General features: G+C 35.9%; 1 pseudogene; it reads right to left on the bottom strand.

The window, feature by feature from the left end:
• Positions 1-5021: 5021 nt before the first annotated feature.
• Positions 5022-5594, bottom strand: LOC149220362 (cytochrome P450 750A1 pseudogene; annotated as a pseudogene).
• Between the last annotated feature and the right edge of the window lie 16021 nt (positions 5595-21615).

The following is a 21615-nucleotide window of genomic DNA, read 5'->3' as shown; positions in this document are numbered from 1 at the left end:
CAGATCTCTTTTTTTTCAAAGGAAAAAAGCGATATATATTATATGAAGTATATAAAATCAGAATAATACATTTTTTCTCTGTTGTGCAGGAACAGAGATATGATCCCCTCTGTATATAAGAACAAAAAGCCTATATCAGAAAAACAATTGACTCTGTATTCGACTTTGATAAATTCTGATATCAAAAACTCCAAAGAGAGGACGGCTGCCATGCAATTTCTTTACAAATCTGGAAGGGCAAAATCAGATATCTGATAATGGACATCATCAGATACAATGTCGAGATGCCAAAATTCTGAAGAAGAGAAGAGTCCCTTTTTTGAAAGACCGTCTGCTGTACTGTTTTCTTCCCTATTGATGTGTTGAATTGAGCAATTCTCCAGGCAGGACCAATAGAACTGTATCCTATCTCTCCAGCCAGACAGATGATGAGCCTGAATGCAGTTTTTCTGGTTAACCGAATCAACCCATAGCTTTGAATCACCATAAAAATCCATCTGCTGAATATCAAGGAATATGCAAAATTTCAGAAGGCCAGAGAGAGCCATAGCTTCCGCCATATTATTAGATCCCTGACCCCCATGCCAATAAGCAGAGAATTGAGAACTTTCAGAAATAAATATGTAGAAGCCGCATCCGCATTGACCCTGTTGAGCTGCCCCATCGAAAAAGGCAGAAGGCTGATGAGGACGAACATAAGAAAGCCTGTCTGAGGATGATATTATTCTCTTAGCTGGTTCCTGAGGGAAAGATTCAGCATAAACAGTAATTTGATCGATAACCTTAGCTGGGGAAAATTTGGAATGATTAAAAATGCAGGAGTTTCGCCCTTTCCATATAAACCATAATGCTAAGATGCCAATTCTGCGCCAAAATTTCTTTTTCTTGCTGCAATCCATAAGCCACTCCTGAATCGATACCAGCCTGTCAATCTTGAAACCATAGGCATGTTCTAAATCTCGCCATATATGAGTTGACTGCTTGCATTTCAGAAAGATGTGGAGGTTCGATTCCGCCTCTTCCCTGCATAAAGAACAAACATTAGGACCAAACCAACCTCTCTTCAATAAATTTTCCCACGTCAAATTCCGGTTATGAAAAACGAGCCAGGCAAACAGGATCATCTTCGTAGGACAGCTGTCCTTCCAGAAAATGAGGGGAAAAGACGGGGACCAGGAGGGTTGTTGCCCAATGATCAACTGATATAAACCTTTGACAGAGATATTATTCGGATCACCCGAAATGTCCCAAGCAAGACAATCGGAGTCTCTCGTACAGGTAATGCCCCCATTTTGAAGACTACGGACGACAGCAAGCCACCTCTGTTCACAGTATTTTGGAATGTTTAGATCTGAGAAAACTTTCCAACGCGGCACTGGACCATCCCATGCAGCAATCAGCTTGTCCCAATATATAGTTTGTCTTTTATCTTTGAAGTTTCTATGCAAGTATATATATAGTTTGTCTTTTATCTTTGCAGTTTCTATGCAAGTCTAGGACTATTGGGTTCCACCCAGAACGCAGTTCTAAATTTTGATTTGATTTGCAGAAATAGCCCAGAGAACCGTGGCGAGGTTTGAAGTACCATAACAAGTTTCCCATGTGGGAGAATCTGTATACCCCGTGGAGTTTGGAACGATTCCTATTTCGAAAGAGACTTGGTCAGACATATCGTTGTGTAAAAATTCAAGACATCATAGAGAAATTATACAGCGCATTTTGATTTAGATCATCATTGAAAATGAGTTTTAAAAATGCTTGTTTTATTAATTTGAATATGTATCTTCATTATTTTCAGTTATAACGTTAATATTCTGAGTTATATACGACCAAATTTTTTTCAGAGAGAAATCCTTATATATGGCCGAAGCCAGTCAGAATACGGCCAAAGCCAGATTACATTATGGTCGAAGCCAGCTGATCTGAGTTATATACGACCAAAGTTTTTTCAGAGAGAAATCCTTATATATGGCCGAAGCCCTCAGATTACAATATGGCCGAAGCCAGTCAAAATACGGCCAAAGCCAGATTACATTATGGCCGAAGCCAGATAGAGTACGACCGAAGCCAGCTGATTTTACGGCAAAGCCGTCACAATATCGCCGAAACGAGGGGTCCTCCGCACGGATCGAACACCGCTGGGGGAGCGAAAGCCATCTGCCCCAGCCGTCATATCATGCACGCCGGGTGCATATACGACCAAAGTTACATAAAGGCAAACTCTCCATTCATGCTTGTTTTTTTATTATTAAAATTTATATTTTTATATTAAAAAATAATCTTGATTTATCTCATCAATGATAGAGTTGAAAATAATATTTTACCAAGACCTTGGTAAGAGCTTCTATTATAATCCTTATTGGATTTTCAGTTTTCTAATAGGATTATAACAATAACATTGTTTGATAGAGATATGTAATCTGACTATATTATATTTCGATCAACCAAAGGTATAGAAACTAATTTGGTATTTATTAAATTTGAATGGTTATAAATCAATGATAGAGTTGAAAATAATATTTTACCAAGACCTTGGTAAGAGCTTCTATTATAATCCTTATTGTATTTTCAGTTTTCTAATAGGATTATAACAATAACATTGTTTGATAGAGATATGTAATCTGACTATATTATATTTCGATCAACCAAAGGTATAGAAACTAATTTGGTATTTATTAAATTTGAATGGTTATTTTTTATTTCAAGTTGAATTATATATTTCCATCCAAATTTTTCATGATGAAATGTTGAAAAATTATTTATATTTCAATTCAAAAAAGTGGGTTGAGTATATATTTGAAAATAGAATTATTCTAAACAAAAGATTGTTTTTACAATTTTTACAATGTCAAAAATTAATGAATAAAACAAAATCATTAATAAAAAGTCACTCTTATTTTCTTCGAAGGAATTTCAAAGTATTAAAAATGACAATGTAAAACTTTGGACACATGGTCATAATTAAAACTTTTTGTTACCTCCATATGCCGGAGGATTTGTTTTGCTTATTCATACAATGATTAAAGATTCCATTTTAGATTTATATCTCAAGCATATAACAATCATGTTTAACCATAATAGTCATGTTTGTTGTAAATCTCATTAGAAAATAATAAATTTTCATGGACCTTGAAGCCTTTATTAAAGGGTGGTAATTCTATCAAAATATTATAAGAGCCGCAAAAAGAGCTTTCTTGTTTTATAGGGCTCAAGTAATATGAAAATGTAGTATGATTCCATCCATTTCTTATTGTGTAACCTAAGACCTCTATAATTCCTAAGATCAATATGAACACAAAGAGAAAAAAAATTACTTGTCAAGACCACCAATTATGTTATTTTTGGTGAAATTTTTTTACTAATCAAGACCACCAAGTATAGTGAGGACATTGATTGTTCACTTTATCTCTCAAACCATGTAAAAATGAATGACATAGTGGATTTATTCAAACCATGTAAAAAATGAATGACATAGTGGATTTATTCAAACCATGTAAAAAATGAATGACATAGTGGATTTATTCAAACCATGTAAAAAATGAATGACATAGTGGATTTATAGCATAATTCCTATTGCATATATATCATGATAACATGATTTATGTTACTTTTTTCCCTATCTTACATAAGAATCTCATCCAAGCATAAAAAATGTTGCTCCAAGAATTAAGGTTGCATCAAAGTAGATAGAAAGAAATATAATGGACATTCTCAAATATTTGACTCTAATGTCAATGTTTCTAGAAAGAATAAGAAAAATGTGAAAGTGTGATAGATAAAGATATATACTAGTACAACCACATTAATAAATGTGGTTGTTAAATGTCGATAGGGTCATATCAAGCACATATATCAATTATCAATAATATTAATATAAATATAAGAACCATATTAATAATAATTAATATTATATTAAATAATAATATAATAATAAATAAAGATAATAACAAAAATTATATTAATAATCATTTAATAAATAAGAATGAATTAATTATGAGATAAACATTTAATAAAAATCAAACAACAATTTAAATGTTGTTGATAGGAAATTCAACTTTAGACACTCCACTAGAACACATATATTAAACACTAGTATCTTCCAAAACACACTGAGGCCGATCACAAAAGTTGCACCAATTCAAATCAACAAGATAATGATCACAACTATTCACACCTTCCAACCAATCCCCTCTAGCATTGTCTTGCATTTTTCCATAACATTGAAAAGAAAAACGCAGTGAAATGTGCAAACCATTTATTGATTTCACTATTGATATAGGTGAAAATGTCAGACCTTACCTCTCTCTGTCTCCAATATCTATAGTGGCTCATTGCAAGGGCATAATATTAAACCCAAGGGATAAATATGATAAACCCAAGGTATAAAAACCCTAAGATAAATATTATAAACCCTAAAATAAGCATGGTTGACCATGATTTACCATCATTGATTTTCATACTGAGATGATGTTTGTCACAATGTGACGTTGGACCATGGTTTACCATGGTTGATTTTCATATTGAGACAATCTTTGGCACATTGTGACATTGGACCATCGTTGACCATGGATGACCATGATTGTAAACTAAAGTGATTTATATTGAACCCTAGGATTAATATTATAAACCTTATGAATAATGTTATACCCTAGGAATATGAACCAAATAAACCTAGTGGATTGATATTAAACCTCGTCCAAGAATTTGGGACAATGTTCTCTTCAACAACTAATGACATTAAAGAATCACGAAAACCAGTAACCAAGATCCTAAGCTTAAGACCTGCTTGAGAACCACTAATTACAAATGCAAAAATAACTTCAAAGACAAGATAGAAAAACGATAACAAATCACAATATAGCATATGATACAAGCATACAATAGAAGAAAGGAGAGAGTGAGACATACCGTCTCCAAAACTGTGGTTATATTAGCCATGAATCCATATTGTTCTACAGCGTCCTCGTAAGCCTTGAAGGCATTACTCCATTATGCTATGGACCTTTGTTCTACAACATTTTTCACTTTGCTACTTTCTCTAACAACTGATTTTGTGTCTTGTGTAGTTTCTTCATCAGGCAGTTGACACCCTGCAAATCCATCCAGCCTAAATAAGGTAGGTAATCTCCAATATTAAATGATCCGAGTAACATAAGACTTTCTCTGACCATGGAATTGAAACCTTTTAGGTTTGTGTCTGAATATGTTTTACCAAATGCCATCCTGCAGGTTATAACCATAGCCAGGGATGACACGGCTTTTCCCATGTTTAAGGGACGAGAATCGTCTGAATTGATAATAGAGCGAGTCATAGCTGAGACTTCCTCTTCTCTAATAAAGCGGAAGTAATCTACCCTCCTGGAGCTCAGCAACTCCGAAGCGCAGAGCTTACGCATTTGCCTCCAGTAAGGGCCAAACGGAGAAAATGTGAAGTTTGCAAAATTATATGTCAAATGCTTAATAGCGACAGACTGCCATTTGTTTGCGAAAAGATGATCGTGGGTTTTGAGAAACTCGGTGGCCATGTCTGGAGAGGAGACCACCAAGGTGAGGGCAGAACCGAGGCGAAGAGACATAAGAGGCCCATGTTTCATAGACAGACCTGCCAGCACTGGGCGGGGAAGTGTAATACATGCAGATGAGGTCACAACTTGCACATCGTGTGATCCACCCTCGCCACAAGTAAAAAAAAATAATAGAAAACCTCGTTTGGGGTGGGTCTGAGCAGGTATGCTCCATCTGGGTTCTATCGACAATCACTCCCGACAATAACAAGTCTTTCGTGGCAGCGACTTGCTGCCTCCACAACCTTTCTTGTTCCATATGGAGTTACTGGTGTTGCTTGGGGATATCCGCCACCAAAACTATCTAAACAATGAATTATTCAGATCATACAAGGAAATACTTTGAGTGTGGTTTCTAGTCATATTGTCTTTGTTTTTTTTTCATTGGATTTGGTTAAATCTCTTAATTGATATGGAGAACATGGATTTTATTTTTGATCGATTATACCTCAAATTCTCATTATGTTGATTATTATTGGTCCTAGTTTCTTTGTATTTGTATTTTTTAAAGTTTTTTTTTTTTTTTTTTATATATTTTGTTTAATGTGCTCGCTTGAAGTGTTATTTTCCTTTAAGCAGTTTGTACACTTCAATTTTTTTCATTTGAAAGTCCTCTTTCACTATGTTGACCTTTATATTAGGTTCAAGTCCTCTATCTTTGTAGATTTTTGAAACTTGCGGCACAAAATAACATGCTGCAATTTTGATATGGTTCCCATTTTCTGATATTTTAAACCAAATGAATTGCTTATTTGAGTCTTCTTTTTCTAACTGAATGAGACGACCTTCTTTCTCCTTTACTAAAACCACGATACCGCAGTGCCCTTTGCCATTCCCTGCTACCTTGTTCTACACTTCCATCTTCCAGTATCCTTCAAACTGAGGTGTCTTGCACCCTTCATGCTCATGCGTTTCTATGAGGCAAATTATGTATCTATCTTCTACAATTAACCCAGGTCCTCGTCTCCATGGGTAACCTCTGTAGTTCCAACAAACTAATCTTAATGAAACCTGGGTATGACTTGATTGCTATTTATTTTGACATGCAAGACTCACATTTGAGTCTTTGTCCCTGCTTTCCCATAATGACCTTGCTTCTTGATTTCCTGTTGAAGAGTTTGTTCCCTCTTCTTTATTACCATCTTGTTGCTCTATTTTGGAAGGAGGTCCAAATCACGCTATCACATCTTTGCCTTTATGGATCCATGCTCTCTTACCTTCATCTCTTTCTGCCCTAACCTTTAACATTTCCTCCCTCCTTTCCTCCTGTTGTTTACAGTTAAATCTTCTTCTAGGAAAAAGTGAGAACCCCTCAAGAGAATAATCTCAACATGGAGAAAATTATTAGAATTGGAATAATCTCAAATCCGTAGGAAATTGGCGGGTGGGGAGCCACGTGGCACGGATATAATTTTTTAAAATGTATTAAAAGTAATGGATCATTTTACTAAATAAAATTTGCTTATATATAAGTCAAAGTTATAAATAATAATGAGGAACCTATTAAAATTGGAATATCTCAACATGGAGGAACTTATTAGAATCGGAATAATCTCAAATCCCTAGGAAATGGGTGGGTGGGTAGCCATGTGGCATGAATCTAATTTTTTAAATTTATTAAAAGTAATGGATCATTTAACTAAATAATATTTTCTTATATATAAATGAATGTTATAAATAATAATGAGGAACTTATTAGAATTGGAATAGTCTCAAATCCCTAGGAAATTGGTGGGTTGCCAGCAACCATTTTGCATGAATCTAATTTTTTAAATTTATCATAAGCCAATGCAACCTAACAAATTGTGTAATACCTTACGACCGTGGATAAACATTAAAAAGAAGCATATGCTGAGCATATTCCCTTGAGAATCAATCTAGGCCCTCAATTATGAAAAAGAAAAAAAATCAACAAACCTCCTTCCGTCTAAAGTTCATATATTTTTCCAACAGAAAAAGCATAATATTTTTATATCATAAATATAAAAGAGTCCAAATATACAATATAGAAAATGTTCCAATGATCTGTGTCAACAAAGAAGCCATGAGTTGATGAAAAGAGGCCAGAAGACCAGATCCAAAGAATAAGAAAAATATATCAAGTATCCATCCACAAGGTCCGACGCATAGACTAGATTCGGAACAAAAATTCGCCTGAAGGCAAGGAGAAACCATCCAAAAGAGTAACCTGTACAGAAAACAAAACTACATTCCGATGTAGACCTATTCAAAAAACGAAAAGCCCATAGCATATTGGTTGAATTAGCTAGCATCTTTAATTGCAGAAGCAAAACATAGAGAAACTTGCAAGAAAAAACTAGAAATTGGGAGGGTAAAAGTCCTGGATGGAATAACATTTCCCATCAGAGGTAACATGTAGATGCCACCCTCCCAGAGCAGATTGAAGGCATTTTTTTGATAAGGAGTCTGCCGTCTGATTTTGTTCCCTGCGAATGAAGTTGACTGTGGCACCATTAAAGGATGACCAGTAGAATCTGATGCGATTAAGCCAGCCCTCGAGATGAGGCCTAAAAATGAAGATTTTCCTAGCCATGTAATCCACTAGAACTTTTGTGTCACCATAAATAGGAATGTCTTGAAGATTTAGGAAAAGGCAGAAACTCATGAGACCAGCAAGGGCCATCGCCTCAGCCATCATATTAGAACCCCTCCCTCCATTCCAGTGAGCGAAGAAAAGACAGTCTTCATCTGCTTGAATATGGAAACCACAACCACAGACCCCATTCTGTGCAGCACCGTCGAAAAACGCTCTAGGCAGAGATGAGGACGCCAGAGGAAAATTTGAAACAGGAGGCATTCCCAGCATGGGTGAGGAGGGCTGAAATTCCTCAAAGAGATCACAAATGGAGGAATAAATTTCCAGCATTGGAGCCTTTTTGTCATTGAAGATGATATTATTCCGCCACCTCCAAATACACCAGAAACTAATGATAAAGATGGATCTCCATTTGGCGTTTTGTTTACTATACCAAGTAAAAGCATCCATGATCGACAACTGAGACATGAATTTAAAATCATAACGAATCTCCAGGAGCGACCAAATTTGACGGGAGCCCTTGCAATTCAGGAATAAATGAGAATTGTCTTCCTCGGCCGATCTACATATGGGGCATATACCAGGACCCTGCCAACCACGCTTTTTTAAATTGTCCCACGTTAGATTTTTGTTGTGGAACAATAGCCATGAAAAAAAGACCATTTTTAATTGACAACTCGCTTTCCAGAAAATACTCGGGAAGGAACAATCATTTTGATGCTGTCTATCACTAATCATGTTATGGTATATGTCCCTTACCCTGATGCTGTCCATTCCATGAGAGTTTCCCCAGATGAGACAGTCCTGTTCATCAGAGCGGAAGATGCCACCATTTCTGAGTATTGTTAAGATCTGCATCCACAAGCCACCAATGTCTTGCGGCATATCCATACTCTCAGCTTCCCGCCAGATTGGGATAGGGCCATGCCATCTCTCAATCAGCCCATCCCAAAAAACGATACCCTTCCTGTGAAGGAACTTTAACAGGGGAACAGGGATGTGGATCTCCTCACTGCCACATAAAAAAGAGTCTTTTCCCACCAAAATCCGCTCCCCCGTTTGAAAACGCCATAAGAGATTCTTCCGGAACATATTTTCAATTTTTCTCAGGCTTAGCCGAATCGGAGATCCATGTGAAAGGCCTATGCTACCTCTTCTGAACCAAAAGGATAAACTCTTACTGCGCAGATACTTCTCCTGAATAATGTTATTCCAAATACCTTTCTCGAAGATCCCCCGCCATAACGTTTTACAAAGGAGAGCTTTACCAAAGGACTTCAGGTCTAACAGACCCCAGCCACCCATAGATTTCGGAGCATATATATGTGAAAGCTTCGAGAGGTGGAACTTTCTTTTCCCTGCTTGACCACCCCAGATGAAGTTGGTGGTGAGTCTGTTCATAGATTGAATGATGCTTGCTGGGAGAAAAAATAGGTGCGCCTAGTAAACTGCCAGCTGGTTTAAAACCGATTGGGCCAAAACAACTCTCCCGGCCAAAGAGAGGCTTCTGTTCTCCCATGCTGAAATCTTCTTGAAATATCTCTAATAATGCACAACCAATCAGATTTTGAGTAACCATTTGATTTTAATCTATAACCCAAGTACTTGATTCCCCCGCTGATGGATTGCACTTCATAACCAAACAGATTTATTAACCAGTCCAACTCTTCTTGGTTAATCTCGCTGTGATAAATAACCGACTTTGAACTGTTAATCTGAAGGCCAGACGCCCTTTGGAAATTTTGAAGGATATCGTGATAGCACATCCATGTTATTCTGCATATAATGCCGAAAAAAATGACATCATCGACGAAAAGATTGTGAGAGATAGAAATATTCCTGCATAATTTCAAGGGGAAGCATCTGTTTTCATCAACGGCCTTGTTAATATGAAGACTCAGAGAATTCATGGCCAAAATGAATAACAGGGGAGACAGAGGGCATCCCTGTCGAAGGCCCCTCGAAGCTAGGAAGAAGGCCGATGGCATCCCATTTACAATGACTGCATAATTTACCTGTTCAACGCACGCCATGATCCAGTTGATCATGTTTGCTCTTAACCCGACCTTTGCTAGCATACATCTCAAGAAGGTCCAATCCATGCAATCGTAGGCTTTATAGAGATCTATTTTTAGAAGGACAGCATCGCATTTTTTCCCCTGACAGGCAAAAAGGGCTTCCTATGTTGAAGCAATTGCGTCTAATATGTTTCTCCCCTGTAAGAAGGCATGTTGGTTCTTTGTTAAATATTGAGACAAAGTACCTTTGATCCTGTCAGCGATTATTTTTTATATTATTTTGTAGGATATATTACACAGAGAAATTGGGTGGAAATCCTTGAAAGAGATGGCATTCTCATTTTTTGGGATGAGAGCTATGTATGTAGATGTAGTTTTCTGATTTATGCTGCCCGATAACCTGGAGCCCTCCACCATCTTCAGCAGGTCAGATTTGATGAAGTCAAAAAAATGACAGAAAAACTCTATTGTCCACCCGTCCGGGCCAGGACATTTATCCTTTTTGAAAGCTTTTAGAGTTCTCAACAGTTCCTCCTCCGTAACAGGTTGAAAGATTTGATTATTTGTGTCCTCATTGAACATCTGAGGAAACAAATCGATGCCCCATAGTATATCCTGAAAAGACCTGGATCCTGTTCTCTTATACTGATTTTCAAAAAACCTCTTAGCCTCCTTTGAGATTTCCTCTTGGGAATACAAAAACCCTCCTTTTCCATCACTGATTTTCCAAATTGAATTTTTTTCCCTTCTTGCATTCGCGAATTTTTGGAAAAACTTTGTGTTTTTGTCCCCTTCTCTTAGCCATAAGGCCCTACTCTTCAGCCTCCAAGATAATTCCTCTTGTTCAAGGATTTTTGCCTTCTTCCTTTGAAGCTCCTTTATGTGATTTCTCTGATTGAAAGATATGTTGTTTGATGCCATGACGTCCGCAACATAGTCCAATTCCTTTTGGATTTTCCTAAGGTCCATCCTGTTTGACTGTATTTTCTTATATTGCCATTCTTTAACTTCTTTTCTTACAAGATCCATTTTTTCTCTGAAAGTCATAAAAAAATAGTGTGGATTGGAAGGCAGCCACTCACACCAGAGGTTTTTAAAGAGTTCATTGAAAGCTGGGTCTTCCAAAAAGGTCCTATTGAATTTGAAGGTATAACCCTTCCTGAAACCTTTATTCTTCCATCCCAACACTATCGGCCTATGATCTGAAATAAAAACCTTTTCTATGGAGGAAAAAGGCATGCCCATCTTGTCGATTAAGCTGACATGAAGTATAAAACGATCAAGCCTCTTTGTGATATAATCCTTATCCGATCTTCCATTCTCCCATGTTGGAAACATCTGAGCTGGGAGAACATCCACAAAATTTCTACACAACATCTCATTTTTTATTTTATCGGCCAAAGGATCCTTTCTCTTGTTTAAACCCCAGATTTCATCCATATTCAGAGTGAAATTTAAGTCCCCTGCAAACATTAAATTTTCAATGTCAAGAATTTCAGAAATAAAAAGTTTCTCCCAGAAAGGCTCTCTATTCCTGTAAGGAGCATAGACATTTAAAATATTTATGGGAAAATTTTGACCCCTAATTTGGGCCGAGATTAAAATTCCCGCCATGCAACTATAAGTCTTTGCCATGATCCAGACCGGATCCCATAGGACTGCTAAGCCACCTGAGAGTCCATTTGATTCTATAGCCGAAATGTACCATGAGGGAAACATTTTCCTGAAGTAAGATATAGTAACCTCAGCATCATGCATCGTTTCCTGGATTAAAATTATCTTGGGATTAACAGATATGAACAGATCTTTTAACTCCAAAAAAAATTTCCCCGCCCCCAACCCCCGAATGTTCATTGATATCACAAAATTCATTTTGGCAAATTCTCGGCCCTGCATGCTCTAAGAGGCCTGTCATCATTCATATCTACTATTGGAACATCAATAAGCGACAAGGACCGGAAACCTCTTCCCGCACTCTCGCCCCTTCCTCTAAAATGTCTGCTGCCTCTGCCATTTTTCCTCCTTACTGTGATATTGCTGGCAGAGTTTGGGCTGATGAGGGGAGATTTCTTTGATTCAGGTTTATGGATGGTGAGGGCTTTTAGCTCTAACGACTTCTTTGACAGCAAGAAATCCAAATCGCTCCCTATGGAGTTGGTGGGAGAAAGATTCGGAGAGTTCGCCGGGGTGGGAGAAATCAGGATTTCCTTATCCTTTTCTATCTGAGGACCAGTCTCCAAGGGAGAAAACGATGGAAGATTGGAGAGGGTTTCAGTTCTTCTGTTGATGAGGGGAGGAGGAATCGGAAGCGGGTTTGGTACCTCATGATCAGAGATCGGTTCTATAGGATGCAGGGGCTGAGAAATAGTCGTAAAAGGGGCGTCTTCTAAAGGAGGCATCGAGGGGGAAATAGGCTCCACAACAGAGGAAGGATTTGGATGCAGGGGATGATGAAAAGTGTGAGCAGGAGAAGATGCCTGAAAATCCTCTGTTTCGAAAGAGGACCGACTTTTGGAAGATAGGAAGAACTCCGAGTCCGGGTAAGGAGAGGATGCCTTATCTGAAAGGGGCTTGATAGCACCCCGAGATTTACGTCTATATTGAGAACGCCGAGAGCAGTTCCTTAATAAATGACCTGTATGGTGACATGCTGAACATCTGAAGGGAATCCCCCAGAAGTCCAATCTCTGCCTGATATTCAACTCCCCCCAGGATATGTCGATATGTTCCGGGAAACCTCCCCTGTAAGGTTTATCAATCAATACCCATGCCACTCTCTTATCTTTTTCTCCAAGAGACCATGGGTCCACGTAGATGCACTTTCCAATGGCATTGCCTATCTCATACAAAGTTTCTTTGGACCATAATTCCAAAGGCAAGCCGGGGAACTTAACCCAGATGAAGTTGTTAGAGGGAGTGTTCCTAAGCGGGTTAAACCCCAGATACCATCTATGCAGAACCAGGAAACTCCTGTTGAAAACCCACTGATGCTTAAGGATGGACTCCAGGTCACTTGACTTTAAAAAATGGAAACAAAACCAACCCTTTAAAAGGCTAGCTATAATCGGAATGTAACCTATAATAGGTTTCCACTGGGCCGCAAGCCAATCTCGCATTTTGGATTCATTCATCTCCGGGAAATGCCAGCGTCTGATCAGGGCTTTTTCTTGGAGGCTGGATATGCGTTCAGCAAGGTGACGACTGTCAATTCTAATAGCAGCGGGGGGCGGAACTGTCTTGACCGGTTTCTGAAGATTCTGAAGATAGGCTTCCTCCAGATCCTTTCGAGAGTTTTCATTTCTCGTTCCGATGAATGATCGAGAAGGACCGCTTTTTTTCCTATCCCTAAGCTCCACCTCAAACTGAGGGACCGATGGCTTGATTAACAGATCCTCCAGGGTGGACTGCCAGTCAGATGACAGCCGAGCATTGACGTGGGCGGATTCAGCATTGATGGCAGCTTGGACCATTTCCTCCGTGGCCGAGTCGGAGGGAAAGTCCATATTGAATGCTCCACCAACCCTTTACCTCATTTGGTACCCCCCAAATCCAAATCCGATTGATCCGGACAGAATGGGACAAAACACTCTGAACAAGATGCCCAGAGAGAGAGAAAAAAGAGCAGACTTCTGACTGAGAAACTGACAGATGAAGCCTCGAGAACTTAGAAACTCACTTCCCAAAAAGTCCCAATGTCTGAGATGATGCCATCTATCCTCCTGACTTAACTTCCCTGATCTCAGCAGAGGCAAGATCAAACAAAGGAAAGGAATTTCAAAAATTGACGGCTCCTCCGGACTGTCTGAAAGTTAAGAATAATAAAAACTCTGGGGAATGAAACAGAGTGACATCACCAGGAGGGGGCCGGCAGTCGGAGACAGATTTCAGCCTGAAAAAAACCAGGAGAATCAGAAAGAAAGGATCGGAGGCCGTTCCAGGAGACACCAGGAGTCCCAAACCAACGAAATAGAGAAAGACCTTCACGTAGCTTCTTCAGGGCATACTACGCAACAACAAAACAATACACAGCTGCACCACCATGGACCTAGTCTGAAACGAACATCTGAACACGGCTTTGAAAAGACTATATAATTCTGAACCTTTAAAACCGAAGCCCTCAACCAGTTCAAAACCATCCCTTACGTTCAAATTATGGAGTGGAGCAGTAAAAGCGTACAGAAACTTTCATAAAGATAAAAGCATTCAGGCAAAACAAGAGTAAACAAGCGCATCTCTCATTTCAACATATCCTTCCTGAGACAAAAACATTCATATATAGCTCATAAACTTCTAGAAAGACTTCACTGACCTGGGTTCGCAGGCGTGACGAGAATAGAGTGCAGCATACAAAACAGCATCGACGTATCCATCCTCCAGAAAACAGGGCCGAATTATAAACCAGATAGACGGAAAGGCTCGAGGAAGTAAGTGAGAAACCACTGCGGCAGAGGCGCACAGCGGGGCGGGACAAAAACTGGTTAAATCATTGGAAAGAGAGAAGAAGAGGTGCACAGCGGGGAGAGACAAGAAAACTTTCTCCACGAAGAAAAAGCTGGTTAAATCATTTGGTAAGTGGAGAGGAGGCGCAGAAGAGTACCCAGCCTTCCTCGAGAGACAGATGTCAGCAAAGACAAATGCATGGAGAACTCAAAACGTGGCATTTTCTTGGCAGGCAACGTTTTGGAAGGACCATATGAAAGGCTCACCTGTTACCGAGCATAAAACGTTTTCTGGTTGGCCGCACTCCATTGCTCGCCAGCACCACGACACCCAGCTCCAGCTCCAGCTCCAGAAAGATAGATATATACACTTATCGACTAAAAATTAGCGAAATGAAAGTAAACACAATAAAAATTGATAATTGAAAAAATGTAAATGAATAAAATATCACAATTCTTAGAAAGTAATCTCAATTTTAAGTTTTGTAGCATTAACAAGATCCATTTTATAACTTCATGCATACACTTAATCAACAACTTATAAATTATCACTAATCTTGAGTATTTTAATTTCTAACAAAACCATTAACATAATTTAATGTGAAATAAACAAAAACCATGCATTATGTTTGCAAGATGAACCATTAACATACTTTGATGTAAAAAAACAAAAACCATCATTATGTTTGCAAGATGAACCATCTATACGTGCATATTCCTTTTTAAGTAATTAAGTTTTCATGCTTTTTGCTATAAAATTCACTAATTACTTTGGGGAATAGATGTGATAATAATGGAATAAACATAATAGGCAGACGGTGTGAATTTTATCAAGGTTTGTGTTCTGAAATTTCATTTTAGGCATTGAACTTTTTTAATTGAATTCCGTATAAATTCAGTGTGAAAATTAGTCATCCGTGTAAAATATTAATTAAAAAAAAAAACGAGAATATTGTGTAAATTTATTTAGTTGAATTGTAAATTAATTCTTACTTTTCTTAATATGAAAATATAATTTATTTCATATATTTAATTTTATATTAATTATATTGTAAATTTATAATTTGTATATTAATCATTAGGTTTTTTTTTGTTAATTCTAAAATATAATTTATTTCATATATTTAATTATATAGTAAATTTATAATTTATAGTGAATTTTGTTATTTGAAATTTTAAGGCGTAGTTTAATTAATGTATTAAAATGTATTTTTTTTTGGGATTTAATAATAAAATGTTAAGTAAGATTGTGATCTCCTATTTTTTAAATACATTTTTAAATGTATAAATAAATTTAATATTTTGAATATATTTGTGAAGTATTTGTGTTTAACAAATTAAATAACTTAGACTTATAATTATTAAAAATCTCTATAAATTTGTCAAGTCTCACTTGCACAATTGGTTGAGGATGGACCTTGTTAGCAAGGCGATCCAGGATCAAACCTCACGGGGGTGATTGTGACCTAGGCCAGGTGCGCTTGAGTGATCCAGGCTTAGATGCCCGTGGGTTGCAACTCCTCAAGCCACAGGTCGAGGAGTGTTTAATATTTATTTTTAAATTAATATTTAATTACGAAGAAGTTTATGGGGTATAGAATAAACAAATAGTTTTTAAGTGTAATTTTTTGGAAAGATTTCTGTTTTATTTTCCAATTTAATTTTTCTAGAATTTGGCACTGATTCATTGAAACCAAAGTTTGATAGAGGAACTCTTCACATTCAAACTAGGCACTGATTCATTGAAACCACAAGTTTGATAGGGGAACTCTTCACAATCAAACTGCCCCAGGGGTTTTTGAGGGTGTTGAATCCACATATGGAGTCAAAAAACCAATGTAAACAAAACAAATAAAGATTTGGCCACAATTTTTTCGCCCGATTCCAGAAGTTTGTTAGAAACTCCAAAAAGTCACACTTACTGACTACTCATAGAATAAATGGTGAGAGGGTGCACTCTTAAGCTACTCCTAGTGTTAAGGTACCAAGTTAAAAATCTCTTGGGCATAAATCCAACCATGTTAAGAGTTGATGTGGTCCAAAGTGGGTGCAATCCTTGAGTTATTTTGAGGGTTTAAATGCTCTAGGGTCGCGGCTTCTTAAGCACAAATTAGTTCCATAGGTCATGGACAAACTAGCAAACCCAAAAAAATACTCAGTTATGATGAGACAAATATCTCAAATTTTATTAGACTTGAATATGTGGTTGCGAGGAATGATTGAGATCCTCCCCATCCACATTCCATTTCTGCAAGTGACAATTGGCATAAAGAGCTTTGATGTAATAGTTATGTTGTTAAAAATAAATAATCCCTTGAGAATCGATATTTTTCCATGCTAACTTCTATAAAAAAAATCAATTTTAAATTTCACACTCAACATAATTAAAACTTTGTTATACTGACTCTTAGAAAAAAATCAATTTGCTATTCTAACCCTTATAAAAAAACAATTGAACCTTGAAACATCCTCTATCTAATTAAATACTTTAAAAATTGATCTCACTGGATCAATCACTATTATCTTCATATATGTATAATTATTGCATTCCATTTAACCATTAATAATTGATTCATAGATTATATGTTCCATTGGTTAACACTTCAATTTAAAAAAAACTCTATTTTAACTCATTACCACTACCCAATTTAAAATGAGCTCTATCTTAACTCATTATCACTCAATTTCCTTACCATTTTTCCTATAAGAAAGTTCTTATCAACCCAGGGATCAGTACCATCCATTATTATTTGCACAAGCTTGAAAGTTATTCATTGAACTATGACTAATTTCCAGTGTCACTGGCCAGCTCCAAGTTGGTAATTCTATAACTTTCACTATTGTCTTTGTTGCACTACATCCTGTAAACATGAGTAAGGAGTGGTTTTTAAATGTTACTATTTATTTTTTAATGATATTTAATCAATATCCAATCTTTTCTTTATTAATTTTATTGATAATTTCAATTTTATTTCAAATTTCCCAATTCATTTTGAATGCTTTGTTTTTTTTTTTTTATTAATTTTATCAATAATAGTAAACTTTTTTTCAAAATTCTTAAAACTACATATTTTGGAAGTTTTTCCTATTCTATTTTATTCATGTTGAAATTCCTAGGATATCATAAGCCTTTCTTTTGTTAATCATATTAATAATTTCAAAACCTTTTATCAATTTTCTTAAGGTTATCAACTTGCCTTTTAGTATTCTATTCATGTTAAAATTCTTTAGCTATCAATGAGCTTTTAGTTAATAGATTTCCATTTAACTTTTATAAAACTTAACAATTTGAAATTTGCATTTTTCTGAAAAAAACAATTTGAAATTTGCATTGTCATAATCTATGAAATACCTCTATAACCTATTTCCAAGTATCTTATATACTTTTTGTTTGTTTGTCAAGTTTTTTATGTCCTCTAAAGATGACTAAGGCTTAACCTTTGACTTGAATCCACAATTCATAAATGAGACATTGATTTTCTTTACCAAATCAAAATATTCATTGTATGTTTAAATCAGTGAAGCAATATCAAAGTTGTGGAAATTTCTTATTTACCACATGTTTAAATACGATCAGAAAAGTACACAATAGAATTGATATAGAGAAAGAGTTTTTTATTTATTTTTATAAACAATGTGACATCATACATAGTCTGCATCATCTTTCATAGGTTTTCTTGATTTTTTTTTGTTGCAAATAAATAGACATTGTTAATTCCTTAACATAGATCTAGTACATTTTTTTTTCTTTCACAAGCATATAATTTGAGAGTCAAAATCAGAGAAACAAGTGTTCCTCTAAAGTATTGAGATACTGCTTAAATTGCCTTGGTAGAGTTTGCTCATTTCTCGCAAATCTCTCTACCACTTTACTAAAATCAAATGTTGTAAACCCCTTAACATCCAAAACTGCAGGAAACATCATAGTAACTCTCGTTAGGTCTCAAAACCAACTATGTTGAGAAATCTAGCATGCACCTGCGAAATCTTTCATTGACCAATAATGATGTCAGCTTTCTACTTTGTAATCTTTGTGACTAGTTTGCACATCGCATCCAAAACTCTGTAATATAGTTTTAAGGCCTCCATCCTATGCTGCACAACCCAGATCCTATCCATCAGAACTACACTATGTAAATTTCTAGCAACACAAAGGTCTTGTGATCCACTATTGGGGAAAATGGCTTCCAATACTCTATGTGCCTTGCTAATAACATCATTAGTTACATGTCTGTCAGAAGAAGCAAAAAACTGTCTAAGCTCTTTACAAGGTTCAGCTGGAAGAGTTGCTATGACAGTCCAAAGCCACTTCGTAGTAGTCATTGTTGTGCACACTGGTGTGGGAGGCAACATCTTGACATTAGAATATGTTGTTCCTGAGGCTGATGGAGAGAGTGGGAAAGATAATGGACTTGTTATTCTCTTCATTGGTGAGGAGATAGCCTCATACTTTCGCTGCACAATTCATATAAAACAAGACAATGTCTATTTTCTTAGAAAACATCTAAAAAAAAGGAATCACTACATTAGATCTAAAGCATTCAACTAAATATGTGGCAATTTGGCAAAGACCAATGAAGAATATATAAACATTTTGAATATTGCACATTTGCTTGGCAAGCATTCATTGTTTCATAGTATAGATGCATCACTTCTCCTCTGTCATTAATTGCATCCATATAATTACTCTCTAAAATTACTATGCTTGAATTCAAGGAAGTTTCTTCCATGAGACCCTCAAAATAACTAAAGTCATTTGTAAAAGCCAAACCAAACCCATTAAAACATCTTTAAATAAAGATTTGATAGATTAATCAAATTAAAACTTCCAAATTCATAATAAAACATAAAATTAATAAATGCAGTGAAGCTTCATCTACCTATGTCTATATCTTCCCACTCTCTAGCTTGTGTCTATGTCTTCCCACTCCCTAGCTTGACATTTAGAGTTTAGTCATTATAATAATATTTTTTAAAATTTTATTAAAAATTTCAAAGATGAAGCTTCACTGCATTTTATTAATTTTATAGTTTCTGTTCAAAGTTGTTGTTTTTAAAATGGTGGATAGTTCTCAAAATTTTAATGTTGCTATATGAATTTAATTATTTTTTAAATTTTTTGACGGGAAGTACTATGCTATTGAACGTATATATATAAAATCAGATAAATCTCATCTACAATACCATGAAATAATTTAAACTAAGAAATACAACTAATTATAATATAATAAATACAATCAGAATTATGTGGACTAATACAGAAGAACATATAACGTATACTTTGCAGTATGGCATATAGCCAGTCTCGAAAGTCTGCAACATGAAGGACATTGACACAAAACTTATAGTCGTTTTCCTTAAAAAAATTACAGGTTGTTGCACATGACGTGATAACAAAAAATATTTAGTACATAACACAAATAATACTCTTATTTAGGGGCTAGATATCACGGCGGATCCTATTTCCACCTCTATTATTTCCACTTCTATTGTAAATTTAATGCGCATGACATGCGGGGGCGATAGCCACATACAACGCACGTCGTGATGACTATCGCCCCCTAGTCATCACGGCGCGCGTTGCATGTGGCTATCGCCCCTGCATGTCAGCCTGCATTAAATTTACAATAGAGGTGGAAATATGATCCGCCTAAATATCACTGCCCACCGAGAAGTGACCTAATAAATTATTATCAATATAAAAATAAAACTGTCATTCACATATAAATTAATATATAAATAAATTAAATACACAAAAATTAATAAAATATGAAATGACATTAAATGTAAATCACATATAAATAAATTAAATACCCAAAAATTAATAAAAATATGAAATGACATTATATCTCTATGATTTTGGGTATTCAAATTGATTTTGGGTATTCAAATTTTTAAATAAGGTTTTCATTTTTTATACTAAAATGTTATTCACAGTTTAAATGAATTAATTAAGTAATAATAATAGATTAATACTCACCACATAACATATTAATTTTTTCATCGTCTTTTTATTAGGTTTTACTAAAAACTTTAATGTTTATGTAAAGTTTAACAAAATAAAATTTAAATTCATTTATCTCAAATATTATTGGTTGAAATGTTTCATATTTTATTGGATAATTATGGCAAGAATTGACTTCAATGTACTACATCATTAATTAATATTGTACCATCCACATTATTTTTATTATTTATTAAAAAATATTAATTATAAAATAGACATCAATTTAATTCAAATATTACTTAATTCAATATTATTTTAATGTAAATGTTAACTCTTACGCTTTTCAGATCATACGCATATGACATTGACAGTGTTTCCGCAATCATGACCCTCACTTACCTACTTCTACAACATCGACGTCTCCGCAATCATAATGCTCACTTACCTACCTCTACAACGTCGGTGGTAATAATGAGAACGGGATCAATAAATCCCATGCTATTGGACCATAAATGAACGGGGGACGTATATGCCCACCGTTCAATTTTGCTAAGGCCGAAATCGAACGGTGGGCATATACACCCGCCGTTCGTTTATGACCCGATATCATGGGAAATATGGCTTGCCTAATGAGAATGCGTATGCATTGAAATTTGAATGAGAGTACATCTTCCTCTCTCCTTCCAAACTTTCCACGTGGTAAGTGGCTTCGATATGCCATGTCTTGTCATTACGGTTTCATAAGCAAAGGCCTTGGATTTTTTCTATACGGAGTCGCCTTTGAATTGTGCATCCACACCGACCTTGATAATGTTGGTGGGTAATCATGACAATGCTTATGCATTGAACTTTGAAATATGAAAGAGTCCACCTGCGGTTATTCTTCCAAACTTTCCCCATGTTAAGTCTCTTTGCTATGCCTCCTGGTGATGCATATTCTCGAAATGTTCAACCACCGATTTCCCTTCAAATTTTTTTATTACACAATTCTTACAAACTAGAAATACATATGGAAACAAAGTTAATCGTAAGATTGAATTTTATATTTAAAAGGGGATTATAAAATAATTGTATTTAAATTATTAAGAAA

Source organism: Pinus tabuliformis, chromosome Q (assembly GCF_031772625.1).
Source record: "Pinus tabuliformis cultivar Carrire ecotype Pingquan chromosome Q, CPIR1, whole genome shotgun sequence".
Taxonomy (NCBI): domain Eukaryota; kingdom Viridiplantae; phylum Streptophyta; class Pinopsida; order Pinales; family Pinaceae; genus Pinus; species Pinus tabuliformis.
The sequence above is the reverse complement of the archived record's forward strand: the minus strand, read 5'-3'. Positions and strand labels throughout refer to the sequence as shown.